Source organism: Lithobates pipiens, unplaced genomic scaffold, assembly GCF_037356315.1.
Source record: "Lithobates pipiens isolate NorthernLeopardFrog02 unplaced genomic scaffold, aLitPip1_a1.2 Scaffold_8, whole genome shotgun sequence".
In the NCBI taxonomy this organism is placed as follows: Eukaryota; Metazoa; Chordata; class Amphibia; order Anura; family Ranidae; genus Lithobates; species Lithobates pipiens.
In genome coordinates, this window is record NW_027507903.1 from 671,367,681 (window position 1) to 671,394,130 (window position 26,450).

The 26,450-nt window shown below is 47.7% G+C and overlaps 1 protein-coding gene across 1 annotated transcript in view; it reads left to right on the forward strand.

Annotated features, from left to right (window-relative positions):
• The first annotated feature begins 1,279 nt into the window (after window positions 1-1,279).
• LOC143961942 (asialoglycoprotein receptor 1-like) overlaps window positions 1,280-26,450 on the forward strand; it is a 105,691-nt gene continuing 80,520 nt past the window's right edge. Inside the window, exon 1 of the mRNA XM_077471274.1 lies at window positions 1,280-2,837. The gene's annotated coding sequence lies outside the window, so the exon portion shown is untranslated. The remainder of the gene's footprint in view (window positions 2,838-26,450) is intronic.

Consider the following 26,450-nt stretch of genomic DNA (forward strand, 5'->3'; position numbering starts at 1 on the left):
CTGATAAGCCCCCCGCCCACAGACCCCCACAACCACTGGGCAAGGGTTGTTTGGGGACAAGATGCTTTGGGGTGGGCCGCTACCCCAAAGCACCCTCCCAATGTTGAGGGCATGTAGCCTGGTACGGTTCAGGAGGGGGGCGCTCATCCTTATTGGGAGGTTTGCTTTATCCATTCATCACTTTGGCAGCTGAGCAACTGCACATCCTGCACTGAACAGCTCAGGAGGAGTTTAATTGATTTAGAGTAGTAGCACATTTTTCATTGATGTTTAGGAAAGCATGTGTGTCTTTTGTGCTCTGCCTCAATAAATCATTTGTTTTAAATGACGTCGCTTCAGCCTTTCTCACTCACCTCCCACCCTCATGTAGATATGGGAGTTTACTGCATGTAATATGAGTTCCAGCAGCTAACTAGGAGAACATTGCTGGGAGAATATTGCTGGAGGAACATTGCTAGGGGAACATTGCTGGGGGAACATTGCTGGGAGAACATTGCTGGGGGAACATTGCTGGGGGAACATTGCTGGGGGAACATTGCTAGGGGAACATTGCTAGGGGAACATTGCTGGGGGAACATTGCTAGGGGAACATTGCTGGGGGAACATTGCTAGGGGAACATTGCTGGGGGAACATTGCTGGGAGAACATTGCTGGGGGAACATTGCTGGGGGAACATTGCTGGGAGAACATTGCTGGGGGAACATTGCTGGGGGAACATTGCTGGGGGAACATTGCTAGGGAAACATTGCTAGGGGAACATTGCTGGGGGAACATTGCTGGGGGAACATTGCTGGGGGAACATTGCTGGAGGAACATTGCTAGGGGAACATTGCTGGGGGAACATTGCTGGGGAAACATTACTAGGGGAACATTGCTGGGGGAACATTGCTAGGGGAACATTGCTAGGGGAACATTGCTGGGGGAACATTGCTGGGGGAACATTGCTAGGGGAACATTGCTGGGGGAACATTGCTGGAGGAACATTGCTGGGGGAACATTGCTGGGGGAACATTGCTGGAGGAACATTGCTGGGGGAACATTGCTGGGAGAACATTGCTGGGGGAACATTGCTGGGGGAACATTGCTAGGGGGACATTGCTGGGAGAATATTGCTAGGGGAACATTGCTGGGGGAACATTGCTGGGGGAACATTGCTGGGGGAACATTGCTGGAGGAACATTGCTAGGGAAACATTGCTGGGGGAACATTGCTGGGGGAACATTGCTAGAGGGACATTGCTAGGGGAATATTGCTGGGAGAATATTGCTGGGGGAACATTGCTGGGGGAACATTGCTGGGGGAACATTGCTGGAGGAACATTGCTGGGGGAACATTGCTGGAGGAACATTGCTGGAGGAACATTGCTGGGGGAACATTGCTAGGGGAACATTGCTAGGGAAACATTGCTAGGGGAACATTGCTGGAAGAACATTGCTAGGGGAACATTGCTAGGGGAATATTGCTGGGAGAACATTGCTAGGAGAACATTGCTAGGGGAATATTGCTGGGAGAACATTGCTGGGGGAACATTGCTAGGAGAACATTGCTAGGAGAACATTGCTAGGAGAACATTGCTGGAGGAACATTGCTGGGAGAACATTGCTGGGGGAACATTGCTGGGAGAACATTGCTGGGAGAACATTGCTGGGGGAACATTGCTGGGGGAACATTGCTGGGAGAACATTGCTGGGAGAACATTGCTAGGGGAACATTGCTAGGGGAATATTGCTGGGAGAACATTGCTAGGAGAACATTGCTGGGAGAACATTGCTGGGGGAACATTGCTGGGAGAACATTGCTGGGGGAACATTGCTGGGAGAACATTGCTGGGGGAACATTGCTGGGAGAACATTGCTGGGAGAACATTGCTGGGGGAACATTGCTGGGGGAACATTGCTGGGAGAACATTGCTAGGAGAACATTGCTGGGAGAACATTGCTAGGGGAACATTGCTAGGGGAATATTGCTGGGAGAACATTGCTGGGGGAACATTGCTGGGAGAACATTGCTAGGAGAACATTGCTGGAGGAACATTGCTAGGAGAACATTGCTGGGAGAACATTGCTGGGAGAACATTGCTGGAGGAACATTGCTGGAGGAACATTGCTAGGAGAACATTGCTGGGAGAACATTGCTGGGAGAACATTGCTAGGAGAACATTGCTGAGGGAACATTGCTGGGAGAACATTGCTGGAGGAACATTGCTGGAGGAACATTGCTGGGGGAACATTGCTGGAGTTCTTTCCTTAACTGATTCTTTCTAGAAGTATTTGCACTTCAGGCTCTGCCTCACCTGAGTGTCTCGTCTGAACATTGCTGGGGGAACATTGCTGGGGGAACATTGCTGGGGAACATTGCTAGGGGAATATTGCTAGGAGAACATTGCTGGGGGAACATTGCTAGGAGAACATTGCTAGGAGAACATTGCTGGGAGAACATTGCTAGGAGAACATTGCTGGGAGAACATTGCTAGGAGAACATTGCTGGAGGAACATTGCTAGGAGAACATTGCTGGGAGAATATTGCTGGGAGAACATTGCTAGGAGAACATTGCTGGGAGAACATTGCTGGGAGAACATTGCTGGAGGAACATTGCTAGGAGAACATTGCTGGGAGAACATTGCTGGGAGAACATTGCTAGGAGAACATTGCTGGGAGAACATTGATGGGAGAACATTGCTGGGAGAACATTGCTGGAGGAACATTGCTGGAGGAACATTGCTGGGAGAACATTGCTGGAGTTCTTTCCTTAACTGATTCTTTCTAGAAGTATTTGCACTTCAGGCTCTGCCTCACCTGAGTGTCTCGTCTGAAGGTATCTTCTCTGTACCTCCTCAGGTATGTTCCTGCTTTGTTTTAACTAAATTATATGCTGATCTTCTATTTATAAGCTCCTCCCCTCTTGCAAGCCTCACGACATTGCATTTTTTAGTGCATTTGGTATAAACTCACTACAATCCATTTACCATGGTTTCCGATGGATCTAGTTCACATCCGTGTATTTTGAGGCAGTGTGCTATTTGGAAAGGCTGAGGCTGGTTTCATATATATATACACACGACTTAAATGCGATTTACACTGCATCCAATTTGCATAACATGTGAGTGTGACCGGCTTTCAATGGAGCCGATCCACAGTCTGGGGAAGCTGCAGTGCGAATTTGAAAAAGGTCCTGTATGTTTTTGGGTCTGGTTCAGATGCAAATTAGGGGAAAAATTCTCACCTGAACCGGTAAAGACAAGCGCACAGGACACCGAACTAAAAACTGCAGCCGGACCTGTGTGAACCCAGCCTCAGACTTTTTTTTTTCCCGCAGCAGATATCGTTTTACGCGTAATAGACTTCAATGGACCCGCAAGTAGGGATGAGCTTCGAGTTTGACTCAAACATTGCCTGTTCAGCAAACAGTGAACAATTTGGGGTGTTTTCGCGGCCAATTCGAAAAGCCAGAACACCCTGTACAAGTCTATGGGAGAAATCTAAAGTGCTAATGTTTAATATGCTAATATGTGCCCTTTTTGGGATACACCACTGATAACACTGAACCTTGGGGTACACCACAAATAAAACTGATCCTTGTGGCACATCACTAATAACACTGAACCTTGGAGTGCACCACTGATAACACCAATATTTGGGGTACACCACTGATAACACTGAACCTTGGGTTACACCACAAATTACACCGGTTCCGAGACTCGGGAACAGGCGGATCCCTACCCCAGACCAGGCAGGTCCATTAGGGGGTAACCAACAGAAGCATGTTGCAGGATGTCGAGCACCCCATGACCGGGAACCCTTGCGGGGCTACCCCGGTCCTGAAAAACTACACCGGACCACACGGGCCTCACAAACTCCTCTCTCTAACATGTGACCTCAACATCTTAAGTACCCCCTCCCAGATTCCTCAGCGAGGCCCGGCACACCCACTGATTGGTTCTGAGAAGGCTGATACCCAAAACGTCCAACCAGGCCTGGTTCCAGCCTGTCATGTGCACCTCACTGTACATATGACCAGGCAGAACTTCTAACAGAGCCCAGCCAAACTGATGTTAAAGTTACACCAACGTAATTAACCCTCAGAACCCCACTACTGTTCTGAGGCAAAAAAATAAATTTACACATGAATGACACTTTGTCCAAAATGTCATCCGCTACACAACCAAAAACATAAATGTATTTTATTGGGATTTTATGTGATAGACCAACACAAAGTGTCACATAATTGTGAAGTGGAAGGAAAATGATAAATGGTTTTCAAAGTGTTCTTCCACATATTTGTTGTGTCCCCCACATGGCTTCTCACAAACAATGTAAATGGGACTTCTGATGGGTTTCTTTCAACAATGACTGTCTTATTGCCACTCTTCCATGAAGGGCAGATTTGTGGAGTGACGACTAAGGCCGCGTACACACGGACGGACTGTCTGTCGGATTGTCTGACGGACTTAGTTGGCCAGACAGTCCTCCCGTGTTTGGCACTAGCGGCAGGGGTTGTAATTGACGATAGATCTACATGAGGAGACATTGTTTTTTCAAAAACTCTTGTACTGTCTTTATTTACTTTAACACTTTTTTGGTGAATGGGTAGGGGTACCCCCTACTCATTCACATAAAGGGGGAGGCATGATCTGGGGGTCCCTCTTGTTAAAGGGGGCTTACAGATTCTGATAAGTCCCCCCCCACCCACAGATCCCCACAACCACAGCCCAGGGCTGTCAGGAAGAGATCCTTATTCCAATCAACATGGGGACAAGGTGTGTTGAGGGTGGGGGGGGGCAGAGCCCTCCCTGCCTCAAAGCATCCCCCTCATATTGAGGGTATATGGCCTGGTATAGTTGAGGAGAGGGGCCACTCGCTCCTTGGGGTACACCACTGATAACACTGATCCTTGTGGCACAGCACTAATAACACTAAACCTTGGGGTACACCACTGATAACACCAATATTTGGGGTACACCACTGTTAACACTGACCCTCTTGGGGTACACCACTGATAACACTGAACCTTGGAGTACCCCACTAATAAAACCGAACCTTGGGGTACACCACAAATAACACTGAACTTTAGGATACACCAGAAATAACACTGATCCTTGTGGCACACCACTAATAACGCTGATCTTTGGGGTACACCACTGATAACACTGAACCTTGGGGTACACCACAAATAACACTGAACCTTGGGGTGCGCCACTGATAACGCTGATCTTTGGGGTACACCACTGATAACACTGATCTTTGGGGTACACCACTAATAACACTAAACCTTGGGGTACCCCACTAATAACACTGAATCTTGGGGTACACCACAAATAACACTGAACCTTGGGGTACACCACTGATAACACTGATCTTTGGGGTACACCACTGATAACACTGATCTTTGGGGTACACCACTGATAACACTGAACATTGGGGTTCACCAGTGATAACACCAATCTTTGGGGTACACCACTGATAACACTGAACCTTGGGGTTCACCACTGATAACACTAATCTTTGGGGCACACCACTGATAACACCGATCTTTGGGGTACACCACTGATAACACCGATCTTTTGGGTACACCGCTGAGAACACTAATCTTTGGGGTACACAACAAATAACACTGAACCTTGGGGTACCCCACTGATAACTCTGAACTTTGGGGTACCCCACTGATAACACTGAACTTTGGAGTACCCCACTGATAACACTGAGTTGGGAAGTTGGGAACTAGTAAAGTGACAGATCGCCATCCATATTTTCCGGCACAACTTTGATCTTTCGAACAACATCCAAACGCTTTTATTGGAAAATATCACCTCACAGCAATGAAGTGCAATATTTTGGGATCACCCTACAGCTATATTCACACTTCGGCATTTTGAATCGCGGGCAGATTTGCCGCGATTCTTCCTGCGATTTAAAAGCGCCGATGTGTGAATGACAAATCGCGGTTTGCCGCTATAAATCGCGCTGCAGTTGAGGCAACCGGCATCGCGTTGAGGCACTTTTGCCCACAAAAAACTTCAGGAGATACTTTTGGGCGACATGCTTCACGCGAGCCGGGTTACTGCGATTTATCTCACGGCAATTGCGGCAGGTATCATTCAGATGAATGGACTCTAAAATGTGAGTCCTGCAATTTGTTATTTGCACGTCGGCACTTTCAAACTGCGGAAAGAATCGCCGGAAATCTTCAAAACTCTGAAGTATGACTCTAGTCTAAAGCAGGACCCTTTTCATGTGGCTGAGCAGTTTACATCATTTTTCAGAAATCGCGTTTGGATAACGGTGTTTTGTTTTCCTGCTTTAGGGGGTCAGCTTTAGGGGGTCAGCCTTCCTCTAGGACAGGATTTCCCAACTCACATTCCTGATTTTCCTTCATTTACAGGAGTGTTGGGTTACTGCACTCTATGTAGATAAGACAGGGGTGGGGGGGTTACTGAGGGGCCGTGGTGTAAGGAAGGGAAGGAATTTTTCTTTATATGTATGGAGGAAAAGCTACGTACTTTATGTTTTAAGCTCTTGTGATAGATTTCCTTATCTTATAAGGTTTTTTTGAATATCTATTTATATTTATAATGGTTTATATTTGTATATACAGTGGGGACGGAAAGTATTCAGACCCCCTTTTTTTTTCACTCTTTGTTATATTGCAGCCATTTGCTAAAATCATTTAAGTAATTTTTTTTTCCCTCATTAATGTACACACAGCACCCCATACTGACAGAAAAACACAGAATTGTTGACATTTTTGCAGATTTATTAAAAAAGAAAAACTGAAATATCACATGGTCCTCAGTATTCAGACCCTTTGCTGTGACACTCATATATATATAACTCAGGTGCCGTCCATTTCTTCTGATCATCCTTGAGATGGTTCTACACCTTCGAGTCCAGCTGTGTTTGATTATAGTGATTGGACTTGATTAGGAAAGCCACACACCTGTCTCTATAAGACCTTCCAGCTCACAGTGCATGTCAGAGCAAATGAGAATCATGGAGGTCAAAGGAACTGCCTGAAGAGCTCAGAGACAGAATTGTGGCAAGTAAGGATGAGCCGAACACCCCCCGGCTCGTTTCGTACCAGAACCTGCGAACAGACCTAAACTTCCTGTGAACTTTAGAACCCTAGTAAAGTCTATGGGACTCGAACTTTCAAAATCCAAAATGCTAATTTTAAAGGGTAATATGCAAGTTACTGTCCTAAAAAGTGTTTGGGGACCCGGGTCCTGCCCCAGGGGACATGGATCAATCCAAAAAAAAGTTTTAAAAACTTCTGTTTTTTCAGGAGCAGTGATTTTAATAATGATTGAAGTGAAACAATAAAAATGTAATATTTCTTTAAATTTCATACCTGGGGGGTGTCTATAGTATGCCTGTGAAGGGGTGCATGTTCCCCGTGCTTAGAACTGTCCCTGCACTAAGTGTCATTTTGCAAGGAAAAAAAGTATTTTAACCACTTTCAGACCGGACCATTTTGCTGGTAAATGACCAGAGGTCTTTTTACACTTTGGCACTGCGCTGCTTTAACTGGTAATTGCGCGGTCATGCAATGTTGTACCCAAACAAAATTTGCGTCCTTTTCTTCCCACAAATAGAACTTTCTTTTGATGGTATTTGATTGCCTCTGCGATTTTTATTTTTTGCGATATAAACGTAAAAAGACCGCAAATTTTGAAAAAAAATGATATTTTCTACTTTTTGTTATTAGAAAAATCCAATAAACTCAATTTTAGTCATACATTTAGGCCAAAATGTATTCAGCCACATGTCTTTGGTAAAAAAAAAGTCAATAATTGTATATTTATTGGTTTGCGCAAAAGTTGTCACATCTACAAACTAAGGTACGTTTTCTGGAATTTACGCAGCTTTTAGTTTACGACTGCCTATCTCATTTCTTGAGGTGCTAAAATGGCAGGGCAGTACAAAACCCCCCAAATGACCCCATTTTGGAAAGTAGACCCCCTAAGGAAATTGATAAGTGGCATGTTGAGCCCATTGAATATTTTATTTTTTTGCCTCAAGCGATTGAATAATGACAAAAAAAAAAATTTTTTTTTTTTTTTACACAAAGTTGTCACTAAATGATATATTGCTCACACATGCTATGGGCGTATGTGAAATGACACCCCAAAATAAATTCTGCTGCTTCTCCTGAGTACGGGGATACCACATATGTGGGACTTTTTGGGAGCCTAGCCGCGTACGGGGCCCCGAAAACCAAGCACCGCCTTCAGGCTTTCTAAGGGCGTTACAGTTTTGAAGGCCATAAAATGCCAAGATGGCACAAACCCCCCCCCCAAATGACCCCATTTTGGAAAGTAGACACCCCTAAACTTAGGGGTACACTAGTGAGACTAGGTAATAAATGGCTAGGTAATAAATGAAACTATAAAAAAATAACTAACCAACCAGCGTCACCTGTAACAGTTATATGGTGATCACTGGTGAAAGGGTTAACTAGGGGGCAATCAGGGGGCTTTATGCGGTAGTATATGGGGGTCCCTGGCGCTATAAAAAGCTGCGGCGAACCTAAATACCTACCTGCCTAACTAGCGTCACCTGTGACACTAAGGCCGCGTACACACGCGCGGACTGTTCGCCCAACTTTGTCCGTCCAACAGTTTCGGCAAACAGTCCGCTCAAACTTAGCATGGACGGACATGGCCACACACGACGGACGAACAGTTTGCTGAAACCGTGCGCGATGACGTGAACGGCACGTACGACGGGACGAAAAATACGACGTCCTATACACTGCATTATAGCTTTCGGCGTGAAAATCCTTTCTGAGCATGCGCGCAACTTTGTTTGACGAACAAGCCTACACACGAGCGGGCTGTTCGCTGAAACAAGGTTTCAGCGGACAGTTTTTCGGAAATTCCGAAAAACCTTGTCCGTCCAACTGTCCGCTGAAACTGTCCGCTGAAAGCCCACACACGAGCGGACTGTCCGCCCAAACACTGTTCAGCGGACAAAGTTGGGCGAACAGTCCGCCCGTGTGTACGCGGCCTAATACAGCGATCAGAAAAACGATCGCTTATTAGGCTGGGTTCACACTGGAGCGATGCGGGAACGCCACGAATGCGCGGCGGGTTCCCGCATCGCATGCCTCCCGGCGGCAGTTCACACTGCCCTATGCGAACTGCTGGGAGTGTCAGTGAAATGTTACTGACACCCCCAGATCAGTTCGCATATCGCAGTGCGATCTGCAAACTCGGATCGCATGGTGTGAACACCCATGCGATCCGATTCTGCTGCGGGCCAAAAAAAGGGTCCCGTGCGAATTTGCGGCGGGTGCGGCGGGTGTGGCGGGTGCGCCGGGTGCGGCGAATGGCTGAACTCGAATCGCACAGAGATCGGATGTGATTTGCACTGCAGTGCGGTGCGAATCACATCCGTTCTCATAAACCGCTGCAATGTGAACCCAGCCTTAGTGACACTGGCGACGGGGGGTGATCACGGGGTTAAACCTTTATTGGGGGGGTTAGGGGGGTACCTTAGAACTAAAGGGGGCTAACCCTAACTGCCCTAACAGTTATTAGTCACAAATGACACCCGCCGGGGGATCAGGGGGTTAAACCTTTATTAGGTAATAAATGGCGGGTGCCCTGAAACTATAAAAAAATAACTAACCAACCAGCGTCACCTGTAACAGTTATATGGTGATCACAGGTGAAAGGATTAACTAGGGGGCAATCAGGGGGCTTTATGCGGTAGTATATGGGGGTCCCTGGCGCTATAAAAAGCTGCGGCGAACCTAAATACCTACCTGCCTAACTAGCGTCACCTGTGACACTAATACGGCGATCAGAAAAATGATCGCTTATTAGGCTGGGTTCACACTGGAGCGATGCGGAAACGCCGCGAATCCGCGGCGGGTTCCCGCATCGCATGCCTCCCGGCGGCAGTTCACACTGCCCTATGCGAACTGCTGGGAGTGTCAGTGAAATGTTACTGACACCCCCAGATCAGTTCGCATATCGCAGTGCGATCTGCAAACTCGGATCGCATGGTGTGAACACCCATGCGATCCAATTCTGCTGCGGGCCAAAAAAAGGGTCCCGTGCGAATTTGCGGCGGGTGCGGCGGGTGCGGCGAATGGCTGAACTCGAATCGCACAGAGATCGGATGTGATTTGCACTGCAGTGCGGTGCGAATCACATTCGTTCTCATAAACCGCTGCAATGTGAACCCAGCCTTAGTGACACTGGCGACGGGGGGTGATCAGGGGGTTAAACCTTTATTGGGGGGGTTAGGGGGGTACATTAGAACTAAAGGGGGCTAACTCTAACTGCCCTAACAGTTATTACAGTCACAAATGACACCAATGCAAAAAAAAAAAAACAAAAAAAAAAAAAATGACATTGGTGTCACTGTGACTGGGGGGCAGGGGTAATTGGGGGGGTGATCGGGGGGTAAAGGGGGGGTGTGAGTGTGCCTGGCATGTTCTACTGTGTGTGTAGAGTGTTGGTGCAACTCACCGATCCGCTCTCCTCCGTGTCGGAACGAAAAATACCGACACGGAGGAGAGAATACATCACTTCCTCTCCTGTGTTTACATTACAGGAGAGGAAGTGATGTCACGGGGGATTTCTATTCGTCGGGAGCGATCGCGAGGGGGTGGCCATGAATGAATGGCCGCCCCCTCGTCCCGGATCGCTCCCGGACGAAAACCGACCGCCGCAGGCACCGGGCGGGGGCCCGATCGTGCCCCCGACCCGCGGGAGGCAAGGGACGTACATGTAAGCCCTTATGCCTGCCCGTGCCATTCTGCCGACGTACATCGGCGTGCGGCGGTCGGCAACTGGTTAAAATCAGTTTGAATTGTCGGCTCCCGTAATACAGAGAACACTCAATGAGTGTTCTCTGTATTAGAGGAGCATCTCCTTGGTCTTCGTTCCACTTGGGCACAAGTCCAGGAGGCTTTGCTTCATGCTAATGATAGGTACAGACTCCATGCTGACCGCAGACACCTGCTTGCGCCTTCCTACTAGGTTGGGGACAGGGTCTGGCTGTCATCTTGCAATATCTGACTTTGTGTTCCTTCACTGAAGTTTGCACCTCGGTTTATTGGGCCTTTACGTATTCTAGATAACCCAGTGGCTTAGACCTTCCTTCTAATATGCACATTTCGAATGTCTTTCATGTCTCCTTATTAAAACCTTTGGTCTACAACCATTTTACCACCTCAGTGCCTCGTCCTCACCCTGTACAGGTTGGGAACCATGAGGAGTATGAAGTACAGTCCATTGTTGACTCCCGTAGGTTCCATGGGCGCATACAGTACATGGTGCATTAGAAAGGGTACAGTCCGGAGGAATGCTCTTGAGTCACATCTTCGAGCATACATGCCCCTATCCTTCTCCGTGATTTCCATAGAAGTTTTCCCCTCAAGCCTGGTGGTCCTCCGAGGGGGAGGGGTCATTCAGGAGGGGTTACTGTCAGAGCTGGGATCAGCCCTTCTCTGAGCTGGCCACTCAGCTGTTGTTGATATGCTGCTCAGCTGTTGTACTCTCTCCACAGTTACTCAGCTATTGTTGATATCCTGCTCGTCAGTCCTGCCTACTTAAGCAGTCCAGTCCAGAGGAGCTCTGCCTTCGCCTTGGTCAACATCACAAGAAACATCTCCTGCATTCCTGTTTAAAGACTGGCTTTGCTGACATCCCTTCTGGCTCTGGATTCTGCTTGCTGTTCCACTACTTTGATCCCTGACTTCTGGCTTGGCTGACTATCCATTCTGGTTACTGAACTTTAGCTATGTTTTGACTACGTTTGTTCTTTTTACTTTTATTATTAAACAAGTGTGATTTAACTGTACTTCTGTCTCGGTCTGATTTAATGGTTTCTGACACTCACCCTGAATCACACTGCTGCCTTATACACACAATGCTTCAGCTCTTTGCTCCCCTCCCCCCGGATCACACTGCTGCCTTATACACATAATGCTCCGGCTCTCTGCCTCCCCCCCCCCCGATCACACTGCGGCCTTATTCACACAATGCTCCGGCTCTCTGCCCCCTCCCTCACAGATCACACTACTGCCTTATTCACACAATGCTCTGGTTCTTTTCCCCCTCCCCCTGGATCACACTGCTGACTTATACACACAATGGTCCGCTTCTCTGCCTCCCTCCCTAGGGTTGCCACCTTTTCTTCGAGTCAAACCCGAACACTTTTGTGGTGCACAGCAATTTTTAGTATAAACTATACATATATTTTACTACTAAATAACATTTCTGATAATATGAAGTTAATAACAAGAGCCCCCCTTTACATCAGAGTCCACAGAGTTCCCCTTTTACATCTGAACTTGCAGAGTTCCCTTTCACTGTAATGGGGGGGGGGGGGGGGCTCTGCAGACTCTGATGTAAGGGAGACCTCTGGGGCTTCTAACATAAGGGATGCACTGGGAACCCTGATTTAAGGGCGAACACTTAGAACTCCGATGTACAAAGAGGACTCTAATGTAAGGGGAAACACTACGGCCAATGGTGTATAGGGGAACTCTGATGTAAGGGTGCTCTGAGAACCCTGATTTGCCTTACTGTACTTACTCAGAGGCAAGAGAGAGAAGGGGGGGGAGACTTCAGTCACAGACAGGGATGGATGGATGGTGAGCCCACTCACCCCTTGGCAGTCAGCACCAGATGGATCTGAGGCTACTGGACTTCAAATTTCCGGCTCCCACTTTCCTTTTCTGAGGCACAGCGCCAGGGATTGGAGTGTGGGGCAGACACAGAGGGGTAGGGGTGGGGGGGAAGAGGTGCAGATCGAGCCCTCTCTCCTCTCCCATCTGTATGTGTTTGGGGGGAGGGGGTTTGTTAGTGCTGGCTTTAGGGACTGTGAAAGAGTGTAAGAGACACTCTCAGCTGAGACAACCACTGCCAGCAATCCTGCTGGAAAGCCATAGTCCAGTCTAAATAATGTGTCCGGGTTTCAGACAGTCTGAAACCTGGACACATGAACCCAAACCCAAACTGTCCAGGTGAATCCTGGACAGGTGGCAACCCTACCCCTCCCCCTGGATCACACTGCTGACTTATACACACAATGGTCCAGGTCTCTGCCCCCCTACCCTTGGATCACACTGCTGCCTTAAACACACAATAGTCTGGCTCTCTGCTCCCCTCCCCCTGGATCACACTGCTGCATTATACACATAATGCTCCTGCTCTCTGCCCCCCACCCCCTGGATCACACTGCTGCTTTATACACACAATGCTCTGTCTCTCTGCCTCGTCCCCCTGGATCACACTTCTGCCTTATACTCCTCATTGGATCTCACCTACTTATCCAGCCATGTGCTTAAAGTGGTTCTAAACCCTTACAAACCACTTTGACCTACAGGTAAGCCTAGATTAAGGCTTACCTGTAGGTCCAAGAAATATCTCCTAAACCTACACGGTTTAGGAGATTAGGTTCGGTTCGCACCAGATCTTTCGAACGGACCCCAAATTCGTACGAACTTTAGAACCCCATTGAAGTCTATGGGACTCTAAAGTTCGAAATGAAAAGTGCTAATTTTAACGGCTAATATGCAAGATACTGTCCTAAAAAGGGTTCGGGGACCTGGCTCCTGCCCCAGGGGACATGGGTCAATGCCTAAAATGTTTTTAAAAATGGCCGTTTTGGCGGGAGCACTGATTTTAATGACAATTAAAGTGAAAAAAAAAGTGAAATATTCCTTTAAATATGGTGCCTGGGGGGTGTCTGTAGTATGCCTGTGAAGTTCCACGTGTTTTCCGTGTTTAGAACAGTCCCTGCACAAAATGACATTTAACGGAAATAACATAATTTAAAACTGCTTGCGGTTTTAATGTTATATCTGGTTCCTGCAATATGGTTGAAAATCATTGAGAAAAATGGCATGGGTAGCCCTCCCTGCCCATTACCAGCCCCTTTGGGTCTTGTACGCATATTAAGGGGAACCCCGTACCCATATTAAAAAAAAAGAAATGCGTGTGGCCCCCAGGCCCTATATACTCAGAACAGCAGTATACAGGCGGTGCAAACAAGACAGGGACTGTGTAGGTTTGTTGTGTTAAGTAGAATCTGTTTGTAATTTTCAACTGGTACATTTTTAAAGTGTAGCTCCAGTCAAAAAAACTATTTTTAAGCTTTTTGGAAAACATAGGGAAGGGTTATCACCCCTGTATAATTTTTTTTGTCGTACAACTTTTTTCATCTCACTTGCTGTTGTCTCCTTCCGTTTGCAAGTAGGAGATGTTTGTAAATTGGATGTTTGAAAGTAGGGGCCTGCCCTATATGCTCTGCAGAAATGGCGGAACAAGGTGTTGGTTTTGCCACAACATTGTAAGCCCTCAAAGTGACTCTTGGTGGGTGCTGGAGTGCCCTGCTGTGAACGATTATATCAAGAATTGTAATTACATGCCATTGTTGAACAGTGGTAGAAAAATTGACCTTTGGTGGTTGTGGTGCTGGTGCCACAACACTATAAGTCCTCACAGTTACTCTGGGTGGCCACAGGAAGGGGCCCTCCTGTGAAATATTATATCAAGAATTGTAAATTACATGTCCCTGTTAAACAGGGGCAGAAAAATTGGGCCTTAGGCACTGGTGCTGGTGCCACGACACTGCAACCTCTCCCATATACTCTAGTTTTATTGCAGCAATTAGCCCTGCTGCAAAGCATTGCATCAAAAATTGTACCTAAACGCCCCTGTTAAACAGGGGCAGAAAAATTGGGCTGATGGCATCACCCAGAACCAGAAATGTTCTTCCAACATATCAGCGGAGGAGGAAGAGGATAGACAATCAACATAACAGGACAGTCACTCAGCATCAGCATAGGCAGTCTTGAAGGGATGTGATATTTCAAAAAAAATTATTCCGTTACATCAGCTTCAGGTGCTTGGTAGCTGTGGGTGATCCAAGACTGATTCATCTTGATGAAGGTCAGTCGATCAACTGATTCGGTGGACAGGCGCACCCTGTGATCGATAACAAAGCCACCAGCAGCACTGAAGGCGCGTTCCGAAAGAACGCTGGATGCAGGACAGGCCAGTAGTTCAATTGCATACTGTGCAAGCTCTGGCCAGTGATCCATCCTCAAGACCCAGTAAGCCAGAGGATTTTCGGTGGGAAAGGTGTCCAAGTCTGACCTTGCCCCTAGGTATTCCTGCACCATGTAAATCAGACGCTGGCGATGGTTGCTGGAACCGATCATACCTTGGGGCTGCGGGCTAAAAAATTGTCTGAAAGCATCAGTCAGGCGGCCACCTTCTCCACCGCTCCTTCTGACCGATGCCTCAGCAACATGTTGTCCAGGACCAGGAGTTTGTAACCTCCCAGTCTCTGGGAAAGCGTTGCACAGACCTTTCTGCAAGGCCTCCCGGAGATGTCTCATCCTCTGCTCCCTCTGCAATGGCAAGATAAGGTCGGCAACCTTACCCTTGTACCGTGGATCAAGGAGAGTGGCCAGCCAGTAATGGTCCCTCTCCTTGATCCAAAGAATACGAGGATCCTTCTGCGGGCTTTGCAGGATCAGGGAGGCCATGCAGCGTAGGTTAGATGAGGCATTCGGTCCGGAGTCCTCTGGGTCACTAAGGACAACATGATCCGCAGCCACCTCCTCCCAGCCACGTACAAGTCCACGTGTTTCTTGGGACTGTAAATCATCCCTACAAGACTGCTGCTGCTGATGCTGAGTGCCAGACTCCACCTCCATGCTGACACAATCATCCTCATCCTCCTCTTCCTCCTCCTCCTCCTCTTCCTGTGTGATGGGTGGCACAGCAGGAACACTGTCTGGATAAAGGGGGCCTTAAGAGGCAAGGAAGTCCTCCTCTTCCTGCCTCTGTTCTGCCTCAAGTGCCCTGTCCATTATTCCACTCAGCGTATGTCCAAGAGGTGGACAAGAGGTACAGTGTCACTGATGCATGCACTGTCACTGCTCACCATCCTTGTGGCCTCCTCAAACGGTGACAGGACAGTGCATGCATCCCTGATCATGCCCCACTGGCGTGGTGAGAAAAAACCGAGCTCCCCTGACCCTGTCCTGGTGCTGTAGTTGCACAGGTACTCATTGATGGCCCTCTGCTGCGTGTGCAGCTGCTGCAGCATGGCCAACGTTGAGTTCCACCTGGTGGGCATGTCACATATAAGGTGGTTCTTGGGCAGGTTCAACTCCTTTTGGAGCTCAGCCAGCCGAGCACAGGCATTAAATGATCGGCGGAAATGCACACAGACTTTCCTGGCCTGCTTCAGGACATCCTGTAAGCCAGAGTACCTGCCCAAGAACCGCTGCACCACCAGGTTAAGGACTTGAGCTACACAGGGCACATGGGTCAGTTGTCCATGTCAGAGGGCGGAGAGGAGGTTGGTGCCATTGTCGCAAACCACCATTCCTGGCTTAAGCTGGCGTGGCGTCAACCACCTCTCGGCCTGCCCCTGCAGAGCTGACAAAACATCCGCCCCAGTGTGGCTCCTGTCCCCCAAACAAACCAGCGCAAGCACGGCATGGCATCGTTTTGCCTGCGTACTTGCATAGCCCCTGAAACGCCTACGGAGCACCGCTGGTTCTGAGGACAGAGCACTGGAAGAGGCCATGGAGGAAGAAGAAGAGGAGGGGGTGGAGGAGAGAGGTGTGTCACAACCAATAGTAGCATTTTGGAGGCATGGTGGCGGAACAACCTCCAACACTACTGCACCTTGTCCTGCATCCTTCCCAGCTGCCAGAAGAGTGACCCAATGGGCCGTGAAAGACAGGTAACGTCCCTGTCCATGCCTGCTGGACCATGAGTCAGCGGTAATATGCACCTTACCGCTGACCGCCCTGTCCAGCGAGGCAAGGACATTGCCTTCCACATGCCGGTAGAGAGCCGGAATCGCCTTCTGTGAGAAAAAGTGGCGTTTGGGGACCAGCCACTGAGGAACCGCACATTGTACAAACTCACGGAAGGGGGCCGAGTCTACCAACTGAAAAGGCAGCAGTTGAAGTGCTAGCAATTTAGCCAAGCTAGCATTCAACCGCTGGGCATGTGGATGGCTGGGAGTGAACTTCTTTCGCCGGTCCAGCAGCTGGGGCAGGGACATTTGCCTGCTATAATCGGACGTGGGTGTACTGCTAGCAGAGTGCCCGGAAGCACTTGGCTGTGACACACCTAATTCTACACCTTCATTCCTCTCAGAGCAGGTTTCAGAGAGGACTGAAGGTCTAGTGGGGTTGGACATCCCAGCTGATGAGGAGCAAGGAGAGGTCTGCTTTGTTCTTTGGTGTGGGTCTTTGAGGTACGCTTGCCAACGAGCTGCATGGCAGGTCAACATATGTCTGGTCAAGCATGTGGTGCCCAAGCGGCTGATGTTTTGGCCACGCGAGATACGCTTGAGACATATGTTGCAAATAGCAGCGGTTTGATCTGATGCACTCGTCTCAAAAAAGGCCCACACCAAAGAACTTTTAGAATAACGCGCAGAGGCAGCGCCCTGCACAGGCGGAGCTCTGCGATGTGATTCAGTCGGTGTTCTGCCCTTAAGCTGGCCCCCGGAGGGCATCCTGCCTCGTTGGACATGTGCCTCCTCCTCCTCCTCCTCCTCGTCTCTCCTACCAGGCACCCACGTGGAGTCAGTGCCCTCATCATCCCCTCCCTCTTCATCGCTGTAGCAAACCTGGCAATATGCTGCAGCTTGTGGAACATGACTGCCAGATTATATGTAAAAAGTTTGCAACAGTGGCAAGAAGAAAATTGGGACTTTATATGAAGCATAGCTAAATCTTAGCTATGCTTCATATAAAGTCCCAATTTTCTTCTTGCCACTGTTGCAAACTTTTTACATATAACAGGGATGGAGGTAGAGGAATCTACCCATTCGCTACCTCATATAAAGTCCCACAAATCCCGTCCTCCCCCTTTTTCCGTCATGACTGCCAGATTGCTGTCCTTCTTGAGCATCCCCTCTCTCTGCATTCACGCTACTGCCTTTCTCTAGCTGAGTCATCATCAGAGCCTACAAAACACTGGGCATCCTCCTGGAGCATGTACCCAACACTGTGCTCAAAGAGTTCAGGAGACTCCTCAGGAGGACGTGGTGGGTCTAGGGAAGGAGTCACTGATGATGACATTGAGATGAGGGAAGACGATGCATTGGCAGCTGCTTTGCTAGTACCCTGAGACTGGGTGAGAGAGGATGAGGAGGATGAAGAGGACTTGGTCATCCACTCTACCAAGTCGTTGGCATGTTGCGGTTCAACATGTCCAGCTGCCGAAAAGAAGGACAAGCGTGTCCCATGGCCACGTGCTGATGACAATGCACCGTGTCCACGACCAGCACTGTTGTCTCTAGACACAGAGCCTGCTTGCCCTCTTTTATCGGCTCGCGCCTGTCTGCCTCTCCTTGCCGGCCTTCCAGACATGGTAATGGCCTGAAGGGAGTTGGGTAAAACAGCAGTTGGGTAGTGTATATTGTGCTGGAGGCACACAACACTCACTAACTCCTGCAGATGCCTTTATTATAGAACACCAGAGATAAAGGGGTATACTGTAATGGAGTCACACAACACCCACTAAGCCCTGCAGATGGCTCTATTAGAGAACAGCAATAAAGGGTAGATACAGGTGTATATTGTGCTGGAGGCACACAACACCCACTAACTCTTGCAGATGCCTTTATTATAGAACACCAGAGATAAAGGGGTATACTGTACTGGAGGCACACAACACCCACTAAGCCCTGCAAATGGCTCTATTAGAGAACAGCAATAAAGGGTAGATACAGGTGTATATTGTGCTGGAGGCACACAACACCCACTAACTCCTGCAGATGCCTTTATTATAGAACACCAGAGATAAAGGGGTATATACAGATGTATACTGTGCTGTGCTGGAGGCACACACAACTTCCAATAACTCCTGCAGATGGCAAGTGGGCTCAAATAGAGAAGAGCTATGTAGGTGGATATAGCGGTGTGTACTGGGTACAGAGCACGCAGACAGCATGCACAAGCTCCTAACACTACTGACTGCAAGCTCTATTATAAAAGATAGATCACTAGCTATATAGGTGAGGTGAATATAGCGGTGTATACTGCAGTCAGGGCACGCAGACAACAACCACTACAGAAGATCGGTGTATACTGTGTTGAAGGTACACACAACACCCACTAACTGCTTCAGACGCCAACACACTACACAAGGCCACCGTGCTGGCGACCTTATATAGTGTGGGGCGTGTACTACACAGCCTGAGCTATGATTGGCCACAGGCATCCTGCCTGTGGCCAATCATGGCTCTCCTCGCTCCTGGCGCTGTGATTGGCCAAGCATGCGGGGTCACAGTGCATGCTTGGCCAATCATGAGCCAGCAATGCACTGCGATGACGCAGTGCATTGTGGGCCGTGAGCGCCACACGAATTTGGAGCGAACGGCCCATAACGTTCGGAATTCGCCGAACGGGCGAACAGCCGATATTCGAGCCGAACGTATGTTCGACTCGAACACGAAGCCCATCCCTATAGGAGATATTTGCCCGAAGAGCGGCGCGCAGGCGCACTGAGCGCGGCATTCTCAACGACGAAGCTGACGCGCGTGTCGGCTCCCGTGCGCATGCGCGGGAGTGACATCATTGCGGCTTCGCCGAATGACAGCGACGGAGCTTCAATACCCCCACCAAGAAGATGGATGCTCAGGACTACAGGGGACAGCGGTGACTTCGCTGGGTCCTGTGTCAGGTAAGTGACACATAATGGACTACTTTGCGATGCATAGTAGTCCATTATGCTTTGTCTTTGCAGGGAATGAAAGAGGAAGTTATCTCATCAGGGTTTACTTCCTCTTTAAGCTCGATGCTCCCTCCCATATTCTGACCAGCGCTGCCATTAGAAGGCCCCTTCTTCACCCCCCACTCTCTGCACTACTCGCGGTGCCTCCCTCTGAGTTAACAGGAGCTGGAACTACAGAGGAGGCATCCAGTAACAATGCATGCTGACAGTCCATAGAGAACAACATTAGAAACAACACTTGGATGGTATACATCCGCCACATTGTTGATTTGCGGCAGAATCCCTGAGGACCACCAAAATGTTCTTGTGGACCATCAGTGGTTCAAGGACTACTGGTTGGGGGATCTCTGGTCTAGAGCGTATGTTGAGTTCAGGGGGATTATGCCATGTTCCTTCAACCAGTAAGGTTGGAGAATTGGGCATGACCACCAGATGTGTAAGCCCTTGTACACACAGTCGAACATTCCGACAACCGAATCCGTCGGATAAATTCCGACGGATTTAGTCCAGAAGCGGTCCGGAAGTGGTGTCACATACACACGGTCGGACTAAGTTGTCTGAATTTCCGGTTGCCAAGAACCCAGTGACGTAAGCCGCGTATGATGGGACTAGAAAACGGAAGTTCAGCACTACGTCCGGCACCCTTTGGGCTCCTTCTGCTGATCTTGTGTTTATCGCGTGTTAGTAGAAGTTTGGCTAGAGACTATTCACGCTTTTCAGATTTGTGTTTCAGATCCTTACTGCTCTTCAGTTTGTGCTTGTCGGTGCGTATCTGCTTATCAGTGCGTGTAGTTAGTTAGCATTTGTTGGTCATTGTGGACTATATCTTGGTATAGTACGCTTTGATTTTCATTGCTTATTGTCCGCTCGTTTTTGGTTTTCAGGTCGTTCTTTCAGGCCTTGCTGTTTATCGGTGCCTTTTGTTGTCCGTTCTGACCAACCAACCATTTTCAAGCCATGTTTCGTGTACGTACTCGTCGTAGAGTTTGTGCTGGGCAGGGGCTTGGTGTTGGGTTTTTAGCTTTGACACAAGCTCGGTCCATGAACAGGGCGAGGAGGAGTTTGTGGATAAAGAATTGGTTGCGCCAGCGTGACCAGTTCTCGCACATGCCTTTGCTTCGTGAGGTCCGGGAGAATAATCCTGATGGTTTCAGGAATTATCTCCGGATGATGGACCACATTTTTCACCATCTGCTGGCTTTGCTGTCCCCTTATATCAGCAGGCAGGATACCTGCACGCGGCAAGCCATCACTCCGGAGCAGAGGCTCATCGCCACATTGCGCTACTTGGCGCAAGGGAGAAGTCTTCAGGGCCTCAAGTTCTTCACAGGCATCTACCCCAGGCTCTGGGAATCATTATTCCAGAGACCTGCTCTGCCATCATTCAAGTCCTGCAGAAGGACTATATGAAGGTAAGTTTTCTCCTTTAACATCACATTCTATGTATTTAATGTTTGCTAATGTGTTGTATTTCTTTCCTTATTCCCTAATTATCATGATTGCAATATGCTCTAATTGATATGCTGTGCCCCTTTGTCCTCATGCATGCTGGAAGCTTTTCAAGTTCCTTTTTTGTCCTTCATGCATATTTGCCTTCACTAACTTCCCCAGCATGCTCTTCTGGGGCCATAAACCTATAGCCTAGTCACTTATCAATGTATTTGGTCAGCTCCATAGTATTGCTTTCCCCTAAACACCCCCTAAAATGTGTACAAATGTTATGTATGTGCTTAAATATATGCAGAGTGCCAAAATTATTTTTTTTTGGTTTGGCCAAACTCATTAGGAACCCCCCTCCCCCCAACTGCTAGGTCAGCTGATAGCAATCCTCTATCTGCTGACTTTGCCAAACCCAATACACACTATACCTACCTTTTTCTGCTCAGATTTATGGATGTAGTGCAAGGGCCTGCCTCAATACTTTCAAATGCTACAGTTTAAAGTTTTTTTTTTTTGCTCCTATTATTTTCTTGATAGGTAATAGCAGAATGTAAAAATGTGCTTCCATTTGTTCCTTTTTTTTGTATTATGACACTTCTTACCTGTCTGATGGGCTGCCAATAGTGTAAGTAAGGAGGGGTTGGCCAAAGTATCACACATTATTTATGCATTCAGCTCTCAATGAAGTGGAGAGGGTTACCTGTCCAAAACACCCCCCCTCATTTTTTGCAATGGATCACCACCAGATGATGGAGGGGGGGGGGGGGTGTGGTGTGGTGAATCTGATAAGGGGACCTTATATTTTAGGCTTTAAATACTAATTTCACAAAATGTTATACTGATATTGTCCAAAAACGTTTGTGTCTAATCTGCTTGCAATGTTGATGTGCAAAATTTGTAATTTTTTTCTTGTTTCACTCCACAGTTTCCTTCAACGCCACAGGAATGGCAGACTGTGGCCTCCCACTTTGCCAGCCGTTGGGACTTTCCCAATTGTGGAGGTGCAATTGATGGAAACACGTCCGCATCATCCCACCCTCCAACTCAGGGTCCTACTATTATAATTACAAGGGGTATAATAATATTGTGATGTTGGCGGTGGTGTCAGGGACCTATGACTTCCTGTATGTGGACATGGGGAAAAATGGCCGTATGTCGGATGGTGGAGTGTTCGCGCAGACGGAATTCTACTGGTATCTCCAGAGTGGCAGTCTGGGCTTGCCACCTCCAGAGGAGAATGTAGAAGGACTGCGTTCGTTTTAGTTGCGGATGAGGAGTTTGCTCTGGCAAACCATCTGATGCAGCTTTTCCCGATGAGGACCCTCACCCCGGATCAGAGGATCTTTAATGTGCGGCTGGCCAGAGCCAGAAGAGTCATGGAGAACACTTTCGGGATAATGGCCAGCCGGTTCCGCCTATTTTTGACGCCAATACACATGGCGGAATATAAACGAAATCACATTGTGCTTGCCTGCTGCGTTCTGCACAATTTTTTTTAAAAAACATTCAGCAAACTATGTGGCCTCAGTTGGCCCAGATGCAGATTTGCCGGAAAATGTCAACCTCACGGCCCTTAAAGCTGCTCGTCCTGGCTTTCCCCCCCAAAGCGCCCGCGAGGTCAGAAACCAATATATGGAGTACTTTATGGGTAGGGGGGGGCCATTGATATGCCAGACGATGTCTGAGAGGCATTTTTTAAATACATTTTTCTTTATAACTGCAATAATCTTTGTTTTCATTTACTGCTTGGCTTTGTTGCTGTTTTTTTGGGCCTTTTTCTACAACACTGCAAACCCAATTTCAGAGCGAGATGAGGTGACAGTCTCTTCTTCAGATAATCTTATTATGTTGTGGGTCTGCTACACACACACCTTGTTTTTGTTGATAATGTATGTAGTGCATAACTGACAAAAATATTGCTAATTTTCAGCACCATGGCAGAAATATGTGAGGTCATGAAAATGGCGTGATTGGGGAAATTTAAATATCACTGTGGGTGTTATTTACTAAAGGCAAATCCACTATGCACTACAAGTGCTGCAAAAGTGCATCTGAAACTGCAATTGGAGTGCAAAGTGGATTTGCCTTTAGTAAATAACACCCATTGTCACCGAAAACAACAACTTTACTACAAATGCGGCTTTTGCACATTGAAAAAGGAAGCCACACATTGTTAATAATTTAACTTTTTACTCAAAGCACATTCACATGTGCGTTTAGAAAAGGGTTTTACAACAAACCAACATATTTGGTGTATATAACATTATTTTGGGTAACATTTTTATAACTTGGAGTTTTTGTGTAAACAGGCATGTATCAAAGCGTAAAATACAGAACACAGGAACTTACAAAGTTCAACTTTGAAAAGTGAAGACAATATCAGACATGAGTATGTACAAACTGTGCTGCTATTGCCTTCATCGGATGGGGTGTCACCCCTGGAAAAGCCAAATTTGGAAGATACACACAAATTGAGAATCATAAAGTGGCCAGTTTCCTCCTGATGATCCTTGCCTAATGTCAACATGTGCTATCTCCCATCATGGGGTATTAATGTACATGTTTTAGGGGTGCAACCCCTTCATCTCAGCCACTTTATTAGCAAGGAGGGGGTTGCACCCACAAAACACGTATATATTGATCCCCCATGATGGGAGATAGCACATGTTGACACACTGTGTGCATCTTCCAATTTTGGCTTTTGAAGTGTTTTTGAAAATGTAAAAATGATGCTAGCTAGTATGGGGTGTTTCGATCTGTGAACAGAGTGAGGAGCTGATGCACCGATCGTGCAAACGAAGGTACATTTTTTAACTTGGTACATCACTAGCCTATACTGCTTCTACTGCTTCTATACAGGCCTATGTTGGGACAAGATTAGGAGAGTTTAGCATGACATTATTATTAGGGTATGTATGTCTTGTGTTGTGTCTTGCAGACAAGATGGATCCCTTCCAGAAATCGCATTTTATGGGGCTATTCATTTATCTGCTCAGGGAGCTGCCCTGTCTGTGGAAGATGAACAACCCCTTTTATAATGACCTAAGAAGAAAGAGGAAGGCAGCCCTAGAGAAACTGCTTGGTTTGGTGAAGATCATGGTCCCCGCGGCAGACATGACCTATGTGAAGGCCAAAATTGGTGCCCTGAGGAGTACATATATCAGGGAGCACAAGAAGTACCAGAATTCCCTGAGATCAGGAGATCCAGATGCCATTTATGTCCCCAGGATGTTGCACTACGAGAGGTTGCATTTTCTCGCAGACCAGAGGGAACCCGCGCCACCACTCTACAGTCTTCCTTCAAGGCTTCGTTCACCCCCAGCTGAGGCTTCCAACGTCCAACCTGGGCCTTCCAGGCAGCAACATGTGGTGGGGCCCAGCTTGAGACAGGTATAGCATTGTTCAACATATTTCTTGTCGTACATTTAATGATGTTAACTAGATGTTATCATTGATCAGTAAGTTGTGATTTAACAAAGGGGGTTATATATCAATAGACAGTAGTGACCAAAAATGATTGGGACAAGAATGAAAAATGCTGGGCTCAGAATGATAGTCTGTTCTATTTGGTAACATTCAATTTGCAACAGTCATGAGCACAAAATGGTGTGATTGATGAGCAAAAAACTAAAACTATGTCCCATTTTCATACACAGGAAGACCTCAGCCGGGAGGAGGCTGTGACAAGGGGCAGCCGGGAGGTCGACCATTGCCCTCCTCCTCCTGCCACAACTACAGGAGCCGAGCCACAGCCTGGAAGGAAGCCTGGAGGGAAGTGCCTAAGGAAGACCAGAGAGAGATGGCCTGGGTTCAGTCTGGTCTGCCAGAAGATGCAGCCTCTTGTAGGACCACAACCTGGGGACATAGATGGCATCTGCTCTTCCTGATCTCTTGGACTTCTGGACCAGACTGCTCTCCCTGAGATATGTACTCTTCAGGCCACCAATTTTGCATTTTCGAATTAGTTCATGTCTGCCCTGCGCTGCCTACCTGTTTATTTGCTTGACACCTAAATAAAGGTTTTTTTTTTTGATTAAAGAAATGCTTGCCTATGTGTTTTACTTCAAAAAGGACAGTTTATTTGTGAGTAGGCAGGTACATTTCAAATAGTGATGGCCGAACGGTTCGCCCGGCGGTCGTTTCGCGGCGAATTTCCGACTTTCGCCGTCCGCGGGTTCGAACGCCTTTTTCCGTCGTTCGCCCCGGCGGACTTACGTGTTTAATGTATACAAGAACTTTAACCTTTCGTGACACGTTTATCATGTGTTACAGGACAACCAATTGAGACATGACAGCTCATGGACACTTGGACATTCCCCCTAACCTATAAATACACCCGATTCGGTGGCCATTTTACATTCTTTCTTCTGTCACTGTAGGGAAAGGATCCTGTGTGGAGTAGGGACAGAGAAAACGCTAGCTATTTGGTACACAAAAGTTCTTTTCAGGACTGGTATAGGTGTTAGGTCAGCAGCCTGAGTTTCTTTTGTCAGTTTAGATAAAGGGACAGAGCGCTGTATGCTGCTATTTTAGGGACAGCTCAGCCAGATTAGTCTTTCTTCATCATCATCATCATCATCATCATTAGCTGTTACTATCAGGTCCACAAAAGAGCTGTTCCAGCTAATCGTTCCAGCCTACTCTTTTTTGCCAATTTGTATAGGGACAGGCAGGAAGCAGTGTGTCAGGCAGTGAGGATAATTTTAAAGACTTGCTGTTACTATTAGTTCCACAAAGGTTCTTTTCAGGACTGGTATCAGTGGTACGGTAATAGGCTTGTACACGTATAATATTCTTTCTTCCAAATATAGAAAGAATATTATACTTGACTGCTGCCCTTCTGCTGCAGTCTGCTAATCATTCACAACTCACTTGTTCCACAAAGCTCTTTATCAGGACTGGTAACTTGGTCTGTCTAGGGTGCTACGGTACATAGGCTTGGGTGCGGTACAGTCTGCTGTTCTGTAAGGACCGCTATCGGTCCACAATAGATAGGGTTGCCGTGCACTACTGCTGACCGCTGCCCTATACTGCAGCAGTCCTTCAGCGGTATAGGGACTGACGCACAGTCTGCTAAACACTAATACACAACCTGCTTGGTCCACAAAAGTTCTTATAAGGACTGGTAACTTGGTATAGGGTGCTACGGTACATAGGCCTGAGTGCGTTACAGTCTGCTGTTCTGTAAGGACCGCTATCGGTCCACAATACATAGGGTTGACGTGCACTACTGCTGACCGCTGCCCTATACTGCAGCAGTCCTTCAGCGGTATAGGG